Source organism: Mus caroli, chromosome 8 (assembly GCF_900094665.2).
Source record: "Mus caroli chromosome 8, CAROLI_EIJ_v1.1, whole genome shotgun sequence".
Lineage (NCBI taxonomy): Eukaryota > Metazoa > Chordata > Mammalia > Rodentia > Muridae > Mus > Mus caroli.
The window spans coordinates 87,778,168-87,797,017 of NC_034577.1; positions in this window are offsets into that span (position 1 = coordinate 87,778,168).

An 18,850-nucleotide genomic window follows, 5' to 3' on the forward strand; every position below is an offset into this window, starting at 1 on the left:
GAAGGGTGTCATTTCCATAATTTCTTTCTTAGCCTGTTTATCCTTTGAGTATAGGAAGGCTACAGATTTGTTTGTGTCCATTTTATATCCGGTCACTTTGCTGAAGTTGATTATCAACTATAGGAGTTTTCTTGTGGAGCTTTTGGGGTCACTTAAATATACTATCATATCATTTGCAAATAGTGATATTTTGACTTCTTCTTTTCCAATCTGTATCTCTTTGACATCCTTTTGTTGTTTAATTGCTCTATCTAGAACTTCATGTACTATATTGAATAGATAGGGAGAGAGAAGGCAGCCTTGTCTAGTTTCTGATTTTAGTGGAATTGCTTCAAGTTTCTCTCCATTTAGTTTGATATGGGCTACTGGTTTTCTGTATATTGATTTTACTATGTTTAGGTATGGGTCTTGAATTTCCTGATCTTTGAATTTTGTCAAATGCCTTTTCAGCATCTAATGAAATGATCTTGTGGTTTTTTTTTCTTTGAGTTTGTTTATGTAGTGGATTATTGATGGATTTCCATATATTGAACCACCCCTGAATCTCTGGGATGAAGCCTACTTGATTGTAGTGAATGATCATTTTGATGTGTTCTGGATTCAGTTGGAAAGAATTTTATTGGGTATTTTTGCATTGATATTTATAAGGGAAATGGGCTGGAGTTCTCTTTCTTTGTTGGGTCTTTGTGTGGTTTTGATACGAACATAATTGTGACTTCACAGAATGAATTTTGTAGTGTTCCTTCTGTTTATATTTTGTGGTATAATTTGAAGAGTATTGGTATTAGGTCTTCTTTGAAGGTCTGATAGATTTCTGCACTAAAACCATCTGATCTGGGGCTTTTTTTGTTGGCAGACTTTTAATGACTGGCCTATTTCTTTAGGGGTTATAGGACTGTTTAGATGGTTTATCTGATCCTGATTTAACTTTGGTATTTGTTATCTGTCTAGAAAATTGTCCATCTCATCCAGATTTTCCAGTTGTGTTGAGTATAGGCTTTTGTAGTAGGATCTGACGATTTTAAAAATTTCCTCAGTTTCTGCTGTTATATCTCCCTTTTTATTTCTGATTTTGTTAATTTGCATACTGTCTTTGTGCCCTCTGGTTAGTCTGGATAAGGGTTTATCTATCTTGTTGATTTTCTCAGAGAACCAGCTCTTGGTTTGGTTGATTCTTTGTATAGTTCTTTTTGTTTCTACTTGGTTGATTTCAGCCCTGAGTTTGATTATTTCCTACTGTCTACTCCACTTGAGAGTGTTTGCTTCTTTTTGCTCTAGAGTGTGTAGGTGTGCTTTAAAACTGCTAGTATATGCTTTCTCTAGTTTCTTTTTGGAGGCACTCAGAGATATGAGTTTTCCTATTAGGACTGCTTTCATTGTGTCCCATAGGTTTGGGTATGTTGTGGCTTCAATTTCATTAAATTCTAAAAAGTCTTTAATTTCTTTCTTTATTTCATCCTTAACCAAGAAATCATTGAGTAGAGTGTTGTTCAGTTTCCATGTGAATGTTGGCTTTCTATTATTTATGCTGTTATTGAAGGTCAGCCTTAGTCTGTGGTGATCAGATAGGATGCATGGGAAATTTTCAATATTTTTGTATCTGTGGAGGCCTGTTTTGTGACCAATTATATGGTCAATTTTGGAGAAGGTACTATGAAGTGCTGAGAAGAAGGTATATTCTTTTGTTTTAGGATAAAATGTTCTATAGATATCTTTTAAATCCATTTTGTTTGTAACTTTTGTTAGCTTCACTGTGTCCCTGTGTATTTTCTCTTTCCAGAATATATCCATTGATGAGAGTCAGGTGTTGAAGTCTCCCACTATTACTGTGTGAGGTGCAATGTGTGCTTTGAGCTTTACTAAAGTTTCTTTAATGAATGTGGATGTCCTTGCATTTGGAACATAGAGGTTCAGAATTGAGAGTTCATCTTGGAAGATTTTACCTTTGATGAGTATGAAGTGCCTGTCCTTGTCTTTTTGATAACTTTGGGTTGAAAGTTTATTTTATTCGATATTAGAATGGCTACTCTAGCTTGTTTCTTGGACCATTTGCTTGGAAAATTGTTTTCCAGCCTTTTATTCTGAGGGCCCTTTATTCTATTTGTTTTTGACACTGAGGTGCATTTCCCGTATGCAGCAAAATGCTGGGTCCTGTTTATGTATCCAGTCTCTTAGTCTATGTCCTTTTATTGGGGAATTGAGTCCATTGATGTCAGTCATTGTTGCTCCCTGTTATTTTTTATGTTATTTTTATGTTTGTGTGGTTATCTTCTTTCGGGTGTGTTGAAAGAAGATAATTTTCTTGCTTTTTCTAGGCTCTAGTTTCCCTCCTTGTGTTGGTGTTTTCCATCTATTATCCTTTGTAGGGCTGTATTTCTGGAAAGATATTGGTGTAAAATTTATTTTGTTATGGAATATCTTGGTTTCTTCATCTATGTTAATTGAGAGTTTTGTTAGGTATAGTAGTCTGGGCTGGCATTTGTGTTCTCTTAGGGTCTGTATGAGAAGTTCCCAGGATCTTCTAGCTTTCATAGTTTTTGGTAAGAAGTCTGGTATAATTCTGATAGGTCTGCCTTTATATGTTACTTGACCTTTTTCCCTTGTTGCTCTTAATATTCTTTCTTTGTTTAGTGCATTTGGTGTCTTGATTATTTATGTGACAGGGGGGATTTCTTTTCTGGTCCAATCTATTTGGAGCTCTGTAGGCTTCTTGTATGTTTATGGGCATCTCTTTCTTTAGTTTAGGGGGCTTTTATTCTATAATTTTCTTGAAGATATTTACCGGCCCTTTAAGTTGGGACTCTTCACTCTCTTCTATACCTATTATCCTTAGGTTTGTTCTTCTTACTGTGTCCTTGGTTTCCTGAATGTTTTGGGTTAGGAGCTTTGCATTTTGCATTTTCTTTGACTGTTTTGTCAGTGTTTTCTATAGTATCTTCTGCACCTGAGATTCTCTCTTCTATCTCTTGTATTCTGTTTGTGATGCTTGTATCTATGTCTCCTGACCTCTTCCCTAGGTTTTCTATCTCTAGTGTTGTCTCCCTTTGTGATTTCTTTATTGTTTCTACTTCCATGTTTAGACACTAGATGGTTTTGTTCAGTTCCTTCACCTGTTATGTGTGTGTGTGTGTGTGTGTGTGTGTGTGTGTGTTTTCCTCTAATTCATTAAGGGACTTTTGTGTTTCCTCTTTAAGGTCTTATACCTGTTTACCTGTGTTTTCTTGTATTTCTTTAAGGGAGTTATTTATGTCCTTCTTAAAGTCCTCTATCATCATCATAAGATGTGATTTTAAATCAGAGTCTTGGTTTTCTTGTGTGTTAGCATAGCCAGGGCTCACTGTGCTGGAAGAACTGGCTTCTGATGATGCCAAATAGCCTTGGTTTCTGTTGCTTATGTTCGTGTGCTTTCCTTTTGCCATCTGGTTATCTCTGGTGTTAGCTGGTCTTCCTATTCTGACTGTGACTTCTCCTTCCTGCAAACCTGTGTGTCAGTACTCCTGGGAGACCAGTTCTCTCTGGGAGAAATTTAGGTATGGAGAGCTGTGGTAGAGGGTCAGCTCTGGGGTACACACCTAGACCAGAAGGATTCTGTCCACAGCTGATCCTTTGTTCCTGGGTTCTGGTGGCTCTGGGATGGTCCCTCTTGGGCCAGGAATTTGAAGAGAAGTGGTGGTCTTACCTGTGTTTGTAGGTGTGTAGGCTCTCCTGAAAGACCAGCTCTCTCCTGGTGCTATTTGGCTATGGAGCCCTGTGGCAGAGGGTCTGCTCCAGGTGTAGACAGAAACCAGAAGGTTCCTGTCCCAACCTGCCCCTCAGTTCCTGTGTCCTGAGTGTTCTGGCCATGTTCCTTTGAGCAGCAGTGGTGTTCCTACCTGTGCTCAAAGGCCTATCTGCACTCCTGGGAGGCTCACTCTTTCTTGGCACTATTTGGGCATGGAGCCCTGTGGCAGAGGACCGACTCCAGGCACAGACAGGAAACAGGTGATAACATATTTAACAGGTGAGGCTAAATAGTAAGTTTTTAGGTAACTGGATGTAAGTACTTGAAGGGGGCAGTGGGATTCTGTCTCCTCAGCCTTCTTTTTCCCTGGATCATGATGTATTTGATCTGCCTTGTGCTCCTAATAGCAGGTACAGTTGTGCCATCAGCCCAATGCAATTGATACATCATGAACTGGAACTTTTACAACTGGAATTAAGACAACCCACTTCTCTTTACCCATCCCAGCGGTTTGTTATAATGTTAGGAAATAGACCAACAAATCCTTTTAACTTCTAGATTCAGGAAAGGAGATATAGACCTAGTCTTTTAATGGAAAGAATGTCAAGGGCTTTATGGGCATCTCTTTTGAACCACCACAGTAGCATAATTACCTTCCTGAGATGCAGTGTCTCTGTCCAAACTGTTATTCATAGGGTTTCTAGAAGGATTGGAAGTCATCTTTGTCAGTAGTCTGTACACTTATCTTAAAGTACTGGAAAGGAAGTGTTGGTATGTTTGTGGGCCACTTAATTCTGAGAGAAGTACTTATCTGTTGTGTGTGACAGAAGCTATGGACATCAAGGAAATGAGTGACTTTGGCTGTGTTCCAATTGCCTTATTTATGAACACTAATATTTTGAATCTCATGTAATTTTCACATACCCTGAAATATTATTCTCCTCTTGCTCTTTTAAATTCATTCTAAAATGTAAAAAAAAAAAAAAAAAAATTATGGCTATCACAAGGGCTCTGCCAAAGCAGGTACCAGATTTGGCCCTTGGGCTATAGCTTGCTGATCTAAGTAGGTGACTTCTCAGAGGACATGGGGCATGTTAAGGGATGAATAATTACACATATGGTCATTATATTCAGCCATTCTCAGAGGCACATTAGTGAGGCAGCTCACTTCCGTGATGGATTTATATTTCTCAAGGGCACAGCTCTTGTATAATTCAACAAAACAAAATAGTGACAGATATTTTAGAGACAATAGAAGTGTTTTTGAGTGTCGTAGTTTAGTGAAAGATGTGCAGGCACTATCAGCGGAAGCTCACCTTGTTGTTCAGCTGAACTTTGTGATTATTTGACCTTCATTGGCAGCAATGGCCTGATCCCAAGCCACAGCAGGGATGTCTCAATGTGAGTTGTTTAGTGTCTACATCCTGCTATAATTGTGATTGACATGACCACCTTCTTTTATTTCCCTGTTACAACACTGAGAACTACATTCCCAGCTACAGCTTAACTCTCTCTGTTCTAAAGATAGGATCCAGCATGTTTTAAATTCTTATAGAAAAGCTACTAGTGACATCGTTCAGATTTGATTTTTATAATCTAAAGTCCTTGGGATCTAGAAAGGGAGGTCCTCTACTTGTCAGATGTATGATTTTTGGCAGTTAGCTTTTTTGAACTTCAAAGTCCTCATCTGTAAAATCAGAATAAAAATTCTTATCCTATAGTATTATGCTAATGTTCAATCAGATTATGCATGTTAAATTCCTGATAAATAATAAATGCTTAATAAACATTTTCTACAGCCACATATATCATGATGCAAAGTTTCCAGGCTATTTATTTGCTGTGATACTTAAGGGGTTTCTCTTGCTAATTGCGAGTCTAACTTATTTGTTCAGCAGCAGTACAATGTGGTATTTTATCTTTAAAACTTTATGTACAAGTTTTATGGAATAAGAGAATTTCAACTATCTATCTTGTAACTATGAAAATAAGTGGTTGAAACTATGTATTTATTATGCAATAGTCACTATGTAGTTACCAGATGTACTTTCTGGAGCTATTTTGAAAGACAGCAATTGGTTGGCTCAGTAGACTAGACTTTCTGATTGAGTTCTTGAGCATTAATTTTTTTCAGTGTCATGGATCCAAGCTAGGGCCTTGCATATGCTAGAGAAGGATTCAAACCTTGAACTACACTCCAGTCCTTTAGAATTTGCATTTATGACATGTCCTTTGGCCTGGATTCACTAGAGAATTGTTAGTCTCGGTGACCTCCAATAGTCTTCCTATTTTCGACATTAGTACTCTTTACTTTTGTGCATTATAGCTCTTAATTATTGTGCCAGTTTATGCAGCCAGTGCCAAGCTACAGAAGTGAACAATATAGACAAGACTTCCTGTTCTTTTGGATCTTCCATCCTAAGACTTAAAATAGCCAGTACACAGGAAGGAAGTAGTATGTACTAGGAGTCTCCCAAAGCACCTTATAAACGTTAGCCCATTGTATTCCTCAGATCCCTATAAGGGAGATATTATAATTATTTTTGAGTTTTCAAATTGGGAGGGTAAAGCCCATGGGCTCAGGAATGTGCCCAACATACTACTATGCTTGGCAGAGCTGAGAATTTAACTTAGGTGGTTTTGTTTTAGAGCCATGGATATATACTGGCAGTCTACATACGGGTCTACATAAGACACAACAAGTTTATTAGTCCATTCTGGCTGTTTAATGATAATCCAAAGATTTTGTAGCTTCAGAAAAACAGAAATTTAGTTCACCCAGTCCTGGTCACTGGGAAGTACAAGGTCAAGTGGTTGGGAGACTGAGTGTCTGGTAAGAAGGCCTGCTCCTGGCCCCAGATCTCTGCCTCTTTACACAGTGGGAAGGAAGACAGACCCCAGAGTCTCTTTCATGGGAACCCAGCCTATGTATTCAGGAGGTTCTGTCCTGTATTCCATTCTCTGCTGAAGGTCCCATGTCCTAATTCCATAACATTTGGACTCAGGACTTTAGTGTATGGATTTTGGGGGAACATAAGCAATGGACTATAAAGAGATTTGCTGAAAAAGAAAGCAAGGGGAAAGAGAGTGGTTTTGTGTGTGTGTGTGTGTGTGTGTGTGTGTGCCTAACCAATGTGGACCATCACCATTTGGATACAAGAGTAAACTGGAATAAATAATACACAGAAAGAAAAGAGAGAGAGAGGAAAAAAAAACCCTTGGAATCAACACAGCTGGAGAGTACTTTTTTTTTTTTAAAGTTAAAAGCTGTAAACATCTAGGTCTTTTGTCAACGCCCCTCAATGATAGTTAAAATTACAGCAATGTTATTTTTAAGAGCGTAGAAAGCCTCTTCAGAAAGCACGAAATAGGCTATGAGAGTGGAGGGGACATCACTGTAACTACTCCAACAACATTTTGCATCTGGAAGAGACTTCAGGAGGGGGTTGTCTTTTCAAGGCTCATTCTGTTTAGTTTACAAGTTATGTGTTGTTTTGGAGAAAAAAGTCCCCAAGACACATTATATTTTCCTTATGTGAGGCTCTCCCTCCTCCATGTGGTCCCTCCTGTCCTTATCTCCACCCACTCCTGGACCACCCACAAAATCTATTCTGTGTCGATTTGATAAAAGTTAGAGTCATCTGAGAGGAGGTAGCCTCAATTGAGAGAATGCCTTCCTAAAGCAATCGATAAGCCTTTAGGGTATTTTCTTAATTAGTGGTTGATGTGAGAGAGCCTAGTCAATTTTGGGTGCCACCCCTGAGCTGGTAGTCTGGGATTCTATAAGAAAGCAGGCTGATCATGCTGTGAGGAGTAAGTCAGTAAGCAGCGCCCCTCCAGCCCTGCTTGAGTTCCTGTCCTGACTCTTAGACTATGGCGTGGAAGTGTAAGCCAAGTTATTCCTTTCCTTCCCAAGTTGTTTTTGGTGTTGGGACTTCAGCACAGCATTATTAACTCTGACTGAGACAATAAGTATCTAGTAAAATGCCTGGAACAGAGTAAGTGCCTGACGTCGTATATCTTTTATTTTAAAATTTAAGTAAAAACAACCTTGTCTAAACGATAATACAATAAGACCACGAAACGGTTATATCTTTACCTCCTCCTGCATGGATTCCTGTATTTTCCTAATAGAAGTCTTTTCTAGTTTTCCTTACTCATTTTAATATTCTCATGCTCAAGCTTTGCTTAGTCAAGGAAAGCCTTTCTAAAAAGTTCAGGTACAAGCTGTCTCTCTGTATTGCATTTTTCTTTAAATTTTTCTTTATTTTTACTTTATATTGGCAAATGTTTGTCTTCACATATGATATGAGCCATATGTATGCCTGTTGTCTGCAGAAATCAGAAGAGGACATTAGTATTCCTTGGAACTATAGTTAACAATGGTTGTGAGACACCATGTGTGTGATGGGAACTGAACTCCGTCCTCTGCAAGAACAGCGAGTTCTCTTAAATGCTGGGCCATCTCTCCAGACCCCTATCTTTTAGTATTGTTAGGTTTCTTAACAAATATGTTACTGGTAGTTTTTCTTTTTGGAGGTAGGGCTAGTTATAGATTCTTATTTTTCTACATTTCAAGAATTATCTTGAACGTAGACTTCAGTCCTCATTCAGCCTTTTTGTTGAGCCTTATCTTTTACCACACAATGAGTGAACAGTCTGGTTCTAAATTGAGAGGCTCTTCAAACAAATGTGACTGTGTGATCAACAAAGTGCCTTACCTCTTCCACAAATGAAGAAAATTAATTTGACCACTTTGCTATAAAAATAGCATCTGCTTGGGGGTTTTTGAAATGTTTTTCTGGTTACTCTACATCCAGATTGTTCGTTCTTTGTTTTCATGAGGCCAGATCTTTTGTAGAAAGGCAAGTGTAGAGTAATAACTCTGCCATCCTTGCATATCACATATGCTTGCCTCACCTTTAGAAAGCTGCCAAAGCTCTAGAGGTAGGAATTTAGTGCCAATCCATCCCTCAGCTCAGGTTTTGTTTTGTGCACTATGGATACTCAGCATATATTATGAGGTCTGTTGATAAGAACAGATTCAATTGTATTGCTTTACTCTCATGAAAAATGCTTGCCCTTGTTCATTTTCTATACCCATCACCTCTCTTGTCCATGCTGATGGTTATGTAGAAGCTAAGATTTAAATAGCCATGTATTCTTCAGTCATATGCCAGATTTGATTTCTGAGCTGTAAAGTGAGGCGTGTGAAATAAGAAGGAAATCTTTATTTTGATACATTTTTTTGTGTTCTTTTGGGGGGGGATTGCATTATTTATTTTACTCTCAGATACACTTAACTTGAATTTCTTTTATTACTATTCATTAGAGAAGGAGATAATGTATTCTTTTTGCTTTAATCTTTTTTTCTTTTATTAGATATTTTCTTTTTTAACATTTCAAATGTTATTCCCTTTCCTTGTTTTCCCTCCAAAAGCCCCTATCCCATGCCCCCTCCCCATGCTTACCAACCTACCCACTCCTTCCCTGTTCTGGCATTCCCCTACACTGGGGTCTCAGTGATGATCGACTAAGCCATCCTCTGCTACATATGCAGCTGGAGCTATGGTTCCCTTCATGTGTACTCTTTGATTGGTGGTTTAATCCCTTGGATCTCTGGGGGTACTGGTTAGTTCATATTGTTGTTCCTCCTATGGGGTTGCAAACCCCTTCAGCTCCTTGGGTCCTTTCTCTAGCTCCTCCATTGGGGACCCTGTGCTCAGTCCATTGGTTGGCTGTGAGCATCTACTTCTGTATTTGTCAGGTACTGGTAGAGCCTCTCAGGAGACAGCTATATCAGGCTCCTATCAGCAAGCACTTGTTGGCATCCACAATAGTGTCTTCAGAGCTAAACCAAGAATTCTCAATTGAGGAGTACTGAATGGCTGAGGAGCACCTAAAGAAGTGTACAACATCCTTAATCACCAGGGAAATGCAAATCAAAACAATCTTGAGATTCCACCTCACACCAGTCAGAATGGCTAAGATCAAAAACTCAGGTGACAGCAGTTGCTGGCAAGGATGTGGAGAAAGAGGAACACTCCTCCATTTTTGGTGGGATTGCAAGCTGGTACAACCACTCTGGAAATCAGTTTGGTGGTTCCTGAGAAAATTGAACATAGTATTACCTGAGGACCTAGCTATACCACTCCTGGGCATATACCTAGAAGATGCTCCTTTAATATACCACTCCTGGGCATATGCCCATATAACCCAATCACGGTAGAACACACATGATACACACTCACTGATAAGTGGATATTAGCCCTGAAGCTTGGCATACCCAAGGTACAATTCACAGACCACATGAAGCTCAAGAAGAAGGAAGACCAAAGTGTGGACGCTTCTGTCCTTCTTAGAAGAGGGTTCAAAATCCCCATGGGAGGAGATACAAAGTGTGGAGTAGAGACTGAAGGAAAGGCCATTTAGAGACTGCCCCACCTGGGGATCCATCCCATATACATGTTTGCGTTCTTATTTGTCACTAAAGAGCCAAGACAGATCTTGGTGTCCTGATGACCTTTTCATGGTCTTAGTTTAGCTTAATGGTTTACTTAATATTATGCCTTAGCATTCACTGTGGTTTGCTTATGCTTTGGTTGTTTCCCCCAAAAGTTCATTCTGGAAACTCTGGTCCCAATATTGTAATATTTTAAAAACTAGAAGAACATTTTAGAGGCATTGTGTAATGGAAGGGTATGGTGAAAATTTTGGTTTCTTTAAAACCTCAGTTATTGTTATGTGATTATGGTTTTGTTTTAGTCCCACTTGTGGGATATGGGGCTACTTCAGACTGTCAAAGCTGCTATCAATGTCTACTGCTCTAGGAGGGGAATCATTTTTGCCAGCTGCAGATAGTTTACGTTTGGAATTCTGGGAACTCTTGAGAGGGTATAAATGTGAGAGCCTTAAGGGGGCCTGTGGTGTCTGCTGCTGCCCCCGCTGCTACTGCTTCTTGCTGTTGTGTCAATGGTTTTGCTATTGACTGATGGATTGCTGGATTGCTGGCTCAACATACCCTGACAATGAATATTGGACTTGTCCCTAGGAACTGGAAGCCCCTAATCATCAGGAACAAGGCTAAAGTGATCTATACATCCTTTTCCCTTTAACCTTATTTCTCTTCTACCCAATGCAGAGGCTTGAAGGGATTAAGGAGGAGTAAGGGTTGGAAGGGTGGTAAAACCCAATAAAATATAAAAACCCCAATAAAGTAGCCCTAAAAGTATGGTTATAGACAGGGGCTAGATAACTGGAGGTACAATACTCAGAAGGAATTAATTAGCTCTTTTGGGATCCTGGTTCATTCTCCGCTGAGCAGATAATTATATACAAAACAGCAAGCATGGTCCCTGAATCCCCTTAGCTCCCTGGCTCAAGATGAGATCTATTCATTTAGCATGTGGCTATTTTCAGTTTTGCTTCTCTGTCATGCTGTAGTTTGGTAAAGGGACTTTGCCTCGATGCGGATGCCATTGTATTTGGATTCTTCAATATCAGAATCATAAATGAAACATGACTCACCTCATAAAAGGTGCTGCCTCGGGTGTGTAATTATAGCAGTAGAAAAGACTAATACAGCACCTGCCTCATGATTTTACTTTAATTTAGTCTTGACTGGATCAACCTATCCAACTGCTATAGGAACGGTGACTTGAAAGCCGTGTGCTTTAGAAGTACAATCATGAGTCTTCCTTCAGAAGAGAACACAGCCCAGGCAGATGGATGAAGCTAAAAAAAAAAAAATCATCCTGAGTGAGGTAACCCAGACCCAGAAAGACAAACTTGATTGGTGCGGGCCCAATTGTTATCACAAAGGCTTCTAGCACACTGATGCAGAGATCCACAGCCAAGCATATTGGAAAGCCAGGGGATCCCCACAGAAGTTGGGGAAGGAGAATTCTAGGAGCCAGAAAGGAGAATATAACCCACAGAATCAACCAAGCAGAGCTCATAGGGGCTCACAGAGACTGAAGTGGTGAACACAGACCCTGTATGGGTCCCAGCTAGGTCATATGTGTTATGGTTGTGTTGCTTGGTGTTCTTGTGGGACCCCATCAGTGGGAGTGGGGAGTATCTCTGACTCTCTTGTCTGCACTTGGAGCCCTTTTACTTCTACTGGGTCACCTGACCAGCCTTGATATAAGAGTTTGTGCCTAGTCTTATTGTAAGATGTTCTGCCATGTTTGTTTTCTTTTGTCTTGTCTTGTCTTGTCTTGTTTTGTTTAGCTGGTTTTTGTTTGTTTGTTTTTGAAGAGAAATGAATGAGGAGTGGATCTGCTGGAGAGGAGAGGTGGGTAGGGGGACTGGGAGAAGTGAAAGTAGGGAAACAAATGGTCAGAATGTAATGTATATGAAGAATAAAAATAAAATTAAAAAAAAAGAAATGGAAAATAAGAAAGAAAGCTGTGTGCTTTCTCTACTGAAATTCCCCATCTTAAACAATGGTTGAAGTGAGACACACTCTCTAGTATTGTTATTGGGCAAGTGTTCCTTAAAGAACTGTGTATTAAATGCTTGGCCCATGATCTATTGGGAAATGCTAACACCAATAAGAGATGAGTCTTACTGGGAGGTCCTTAGCTCACTGGGGACATGGTTTCAAAGAAGATAATGGAATGCTGTTCATATTCTGTATTTCTTTGCTCTATGGCTATGAGGCCAGTGGTTTTGTTCTACCAATACATTCCCTACCATGATGTAGCCTTGCTACCGACCCAAAGTCATAGTGTCATTTGATCATGGTCAGTCTAAAGCCTCCAAAAGTATGAACTCATGTGGGTCTTTTAAAATTATAAGTTCATTACCTCAGTTATTGGTCATATCAACGGAAATGAGGGCTAACACACCACTGTTAAACACGTAGCTCCAAACCCTAGATTTATTACTTGCTAGCTGCATGCCTCATTTATTATTGCCTCAATTTTTAACATTTTAAAATACTACTTTATTTTCACTTGAGTTTGTGGTGTTAACATTTTGTTTTGTTTTGTTTTATCATTTTTTTTTTCCCTCAGAGTTTGGTGTTAAAAGTTTTAAAGGCTAAGCTAGGAAGTCCTTACTGGGGGGATCTCAGGTAGTTCCAGTTAGATGTTTGTTGCACAGAATAGGAACCATCTAAAGGGTCAGCTGGTCTGGATGTTCCCTCCCATGTGCATGGCAGCCCGTATTGGCTCTCAGCTGGAAGTTCGTCAGAGTTAATGACTGGAGCACCTGTTTGTGAGCTCTGAGTCACTTGACTTCTCACTGGGATCTAGCTCTTGTTAGACTTAATATCACAAAGAAGAAACTGCATGGTCTTTTTGTGACCCAGCCTTCAGAGCCAGATAGTGTCAGTTAGCTTCATTATGTTCCTTAAAGCAGTCATAACACTAACTAAAATAAAGGGAGAAGGAATAGACATCCCACTGTGGAGAAACCTTTAGGATTGCACACGTGATGGTTACCATTAGAAAACGTGAGTTTTCTCTAGTTATTGGTACCATTTGAACTTCCACCTCCATCCTTAAAGTGGTGGAAAAACTCTACAGAAGTCCATGAATTCATGGCTCTGAAGAAATGATTCTGAGATTGTATCCATATTTCATGTAGGTCCAAATGATTCAGTTCTCTAGTGGAAAGTTCTCTAACAGACTGTCATATCTAGTGTAACTGACCAGCCAAATTTAATTATTATTCATGCCACAAGGCCTAATACTCATTTTTTCTGCAGAGAACTTGGCTTTGGTACCCACTGGTAGATGCCAGGCACTAGGTTATCGAAATAGGAAAAGAGTCATGACTCCAGCCTGGCTCCAGGCTCCAGGGTCCAGGATGGAATATTTAGAGTATGGGATCATGATTGCTGGATTCATTTTCAGTGTTGGAGTCCACACTGAGCTGTGCTTACAAAATGAGCTTGCCACACATTCGTTTCTGTCCTGACAAACAAACAACCCACAGGGCCAACTTTCTTTTCCAGTTATAATTGAAGGAAAGCAAACAGAACAAAATTGCAATTATCTTTTATGTCACATTTATTTTCTTGTGAATTATTAAATGATTGATCACCCAAATGTAGTTAGCACACTTGTTAATTTGAGGGTGGAGAGGATGGAAAATTCTCATATTCATTTATCTAATGGGCATCACTAATTGAAAATAAAAGGTTCTTTCGGCAGAACTCTGACTTTTCAATCAGTTGTTTGCTGGAAAAGTTTTAAAATTAATGTGAAGTGAAAGGCACATTAAATAAAACACCAACTGCAATCTTGTGTGTATGTGTGTATATATGTATATATATATGTATATAAATGTATGTATATGCGTGTATATGTGTATTTATGTATATGTATATATGTGTATATATACATATATATATGTATATAAATGTATGTATATGTGTGTATATGTGTATTTGTGTGTGGAGTGTGTGTGTGTGTGTGAGAAAGAGAGAGAGAGAGAGACAGAGACAGAGACAGAGAGACAGAGAGAGAGAGAAATACTGTGTGATTGTGGTTGAAATGTCATGATGTTATGGACTTCAAATAAGGTAAACTGGGCTTCCTTTCCTTGCATTACATGGTCCTTGGAAACACTTATCCCAAATGAAAAACCTAGGAACACTTTCTGCATAACATGTTGCGTTTTGTTACCCCCATCCTGTTTACAAGCTGGTCTATGTGCCATGGAATGCATCTCATCCTGAGTCCAGGGGAGGAGACAAGTCCTAAGCTCAGCTTGCTTTTAGTCCCCCTAGAGTCAAACATCTAAATCACTGAGAATGAGTGATTGGGAATATTTCCCTACTATTTAGTTTCAAGACAGAGAACACATTCAGTTTATGGGCAAGAAGGGAAAGAGGGTATTTAAATTTCTACCTCATTATGAATGAGGTCTTTGAGCCTTGAATACGCAAGGACATGTTACATCTTCAACACCCCTGGTGTATAACATTAGGCTAAAATTCTATATGTTGGTCCATTTGTACCGTGAGAAAAGTAAGACGTATTCTGTGGTACTAGGAAGCTAATCCAATGCATTCATGATAGGATCTTTATTCTCAAGCTTGGACTTAACTCACCATGGACCCGTGGGATGGTTCTGATGCAAAAGCTCCGAATTCTCATTGGGACAAGGTTTTATAGGAAATGGCAATTGAGGAGTGAGTTTTCTAGCCTGGCAAGCATCTAATGGTGGTGGGTGGGTAGGGGGTGGCTACTGTGGCCTTTAACATAATTGGCTACTGCTGGCAGCCAAACCATAAACTTAACTTCTGTTTTCTTCCTGATTGGTGGTTGCTAGGAAGTGAAGTGTCAGGGTGAACTTGTAACCTGGAGGTCCTGATCGGTGGTAAACTGAAAACTGGTGCTAGGTACTGGTCTGTTAGTTTACTTGAATTCAAATTTAGGTCAGGTTCTCTAAGATCGAGTCTCAACCCCAAAGATTTGGTCTCTCTATTCATGTGCTCTTTTTGTCGCCATATTTCTTTTGGTCTTTCTGTGTTAGTTGTGATTGGTGAGCTAAGTGATTTAATTACATTATCTCATTTCATATTTTGAATAGTATTATAGTATGGTGGTTAGCTTTAGTCATTAATTTGGCACAGGTTAGAATCAGCTGGAAAAGGATTCTAAATATAGATGAAATTGGTCTTGAGCTTTTCTGTGAGGGATTGGCTTGACGGCCTTAGTTGTTCTGGGAAGACACATCCTGAAAGTGGGCAGCACCATTCCAGAGCCCTGGACTGTGCAACAGAAGAGGAAGCAGCTGGGCATGAAGCATGTGTACTAAGCATGGACATTCAGTCTGCCTCTGCTCTCAACTATGGATGTGACTAGGAACTTCAGGTTTCTGCCTTGACAACTCTGTAAGGATGAATTGTAATCTGGACTTATGAGGTAAAACAAACCATTTCTCCCCTAAGTGTTTCCCCGCCACCAACCCCTGCAGGATCTTTCATTATAGCCACAGAAACAAAACTAAACAAAGCTATCGATTATGGGTAGATATTTAGTAAAATGAATTATTAAACATAATTCCCCAAAACTACAGTATTTTAAAATTTGCTTTTATTTCAAACTTGAGACATATTACATTCTAGTACAGTGTTAGGCATATGAAGTTATACCTTTCTCTGTAAAAAACCATTTCACTCATGGAAATAGGCACCTCTGTTCTACCTCAGAAACTGTCCATTCAAATTTTTATTTGTTGACTTGATCTGGAATGTGAACATATGAAATCCCAGGCTAAAAACTGGTCCTATGTGAATTGAGGGGAGCACAAGAGCAAAGCCTTCCAACGAAGTATAATCAATTTCAGAGGCAATTAATAAACTGGACTTGAAATTAGCCTGGAAAGATTGAGCAATACCAAAACAAAAATTATAACTTTAAGCACTTGCAATATGCCAGCAGCATTAATTATTTTCTTTCTAATTTTCAAAACTCTCCTGAAAATTGGGAATTATTATTTCCATTATACAGATGAAAAAAAAAACTGGCTCAGAGGGATCATGAAGTTTCCTCAAGGTCACACGACCAGTAGTAAATTTAATTAGCACTGTGTTTTTCAAGGATTTTTTTTTATTATCTCTTTGCTCCTTCCCCTTTCCTTGCTTATTAATGGAAGCTTTCTCTTTGAGAAATCTAGCATTCTAGGCTTAATATTTAAGAGAATACATTTCAAAATGCTGAGATGGACTGGGAATGAGAAAATCAATCCAATTGATCAGAACTCTGTTGATTGTGAAAATGGTAACAAGAAAATACAACACTGTTACAACTGGCTCCATTAAGGGAGGTAAAGACTTGAGAGATTAGAGAGACGATTGGGCAGTGCAGCCATCAACACAGCTAAAATCTAGTCCCTGGGCAACTTTATGCCTTATTTTATTTGACTTGCTATCCGTTCTGATTAAATTATACCAAACAATTGCCAAATCTCCTCTTCAGTGTGCGTTGTGTAGTCAGCTCAAGGGATATGATCAGCCTGGGATAGTATTGGAGATAAATGATTGGATTGGTAGTTTTCCTGTCTGGGAAAGCAATCTGTTTAACTGTGTAGAGATTCTTTCTTTTGGGCAAACTGATTTAGTCCCAGAGCGTTTGTCAGTAATACAAATGCCTACAGAAGATCTACAGCTAACACACACACCTGCAAACACATCGAGATGCAAAGGTGTTGAGCTGCAGGCACAGGGATGGAGCAGCATAGCTTTGTGGTTTCCTTGCTTTTTAAAACACAGACCAGCCTGGACAAAATGAGCATCCAGAGAAGTGCTAACCCCAAGACATGTCTTATTGTATGATTTCCTAGATTCAGAGCTCTGACGAGAAGTCTATTTCTCAAAAGAATCCTTATTACCTTCTTACTTCCTGTTCTTTTACTACTTATTAATGGATATTAATTATTATTGTTATATAACAAATTATAATGTTTGACAGAATACACCTAGTAGCATTCTCAGAAGGCGATTCTACCAGGCACCAGAAAGGTAGTGTAAAGGAGACAGAGAAAGGATGGAAGAAAACACAGATATATTTAAGCAGACCATCAGTGCTGTGATCCCAGGATCAATCTTTGTAGAGAACTCTGGTGGACATTGTAGTTCTGTACTCAGAGCTATTCCACCCAAGATCTGATGATACTGAGTATTCTTCACCAAGTCCTGATCCTGTTATTTGAAGACTATCCTTCTGTGTCTGGGCGATAGAAAAATTGTTTAGTAGAGAATGGCATATTGTTTTCCACTGAATGTTGTTGATAAGGACAGGGCTCAGAAATGAAAATCAAGAGCTTCAGAATAAGTCATCAACTGTATTTGCTACGTAAAGATAAACCTTTTATTTGTTTTGTAATGTTTCGTTTTTGAGACATCGCTTCATGTAGAGCAAGATGACCTTGGATTCACTATGTAGCAGAAACTGGCCTTCCTTTTCTGATCCTCCTGCCTCCACCTCCCAAGAGCTGGGATTGCAGGTGTGTGTCATTATGCGTATCTTTGTTTCATCTTCAGATTTACTCAGTGCTTCCTTAGCCCTCTTCTGCTTGCATATTTGAGTTAGATGCTGGAAGGTTTGGAAAGGATGAAGATGCTGTCTTCCCTGTCTAGAAGATGCACTATTTTTAGTCCAAATTTCACATGGACTGAACAAAGAAATGATGATAGAGAGTTTTAGGCACTGTCTATACAGCAAGTCAGCAAAGAGTCTTTCTTGGGGAGAGGGAACAAGGTTTTTCGATGTTTCTCAGACTGGCTTCAATCTATAGATCCTCCTATATCTATCTTACTTTTTAAATTTTTAAAATTTTTTTCATTTTTAATTTATTTTTATAGTCTTTTCCCCCCACACTTTTTATTAGGTATTTTCTTCATTTACATTTCAAATGCTATCCCAAAGTCCCCTATACCCTCCCCCCATCCTGCTGCCCTACCCACCCACTTCCACTTCTTGGCCCTGGCATTCCCCTGTACTGGGGCATATAAAGTTTTCGAGACCAAGTGGCCTCTCTTCCCAATGATGGCCGACTAGGCCATCTTCTGATACATATGCAGCTAGAGACACGAGCTCTGGGGGTACTGGTTAGTTCATATTGTTGTTCCACCTATAGGGTTGCAGACCCCTTCAGCTCTTGGGTACTTTCTCTAGCTCCTATATTGGAGGCCCTGTGTTCTATCCTATAGATCTTTCTAGTACTAAGGTTATGTGGGCATTTCATCCCCACCTGCTCCCTGAATGCAAGATAAAGACAGAGTCCACTTGTGATGCTCATGGCTACCGTCCACACTAAACCCCATATTAAATTTCATCTTGTCCTTTTTTGAAAAGTGATTTTATTTTTAAAAAAGTTCATTTTATTTTATGTATGTGAGTATTTTTCTTGCATGTTTGTATGTGTACCATCTTTGTGTCTGTTGCTTATATAGGTCAGAAAAGGGTATTAGATCCCCAGCAACTAGAATTATGAGTGACAGAATTATGTGGGTTCAGAGATTCAAACCTGGGTTATCTGGAAGAGCCACAAGTCCTCTTAGCTACTGAGCCTTCTCTCTAGCCTGATATTTTAAAACTGCAACCAGGAAAATATTTTTTCCTATCTTTAAACTGCTATACAATTATTGCCCCCTTGTTGACATTTCCT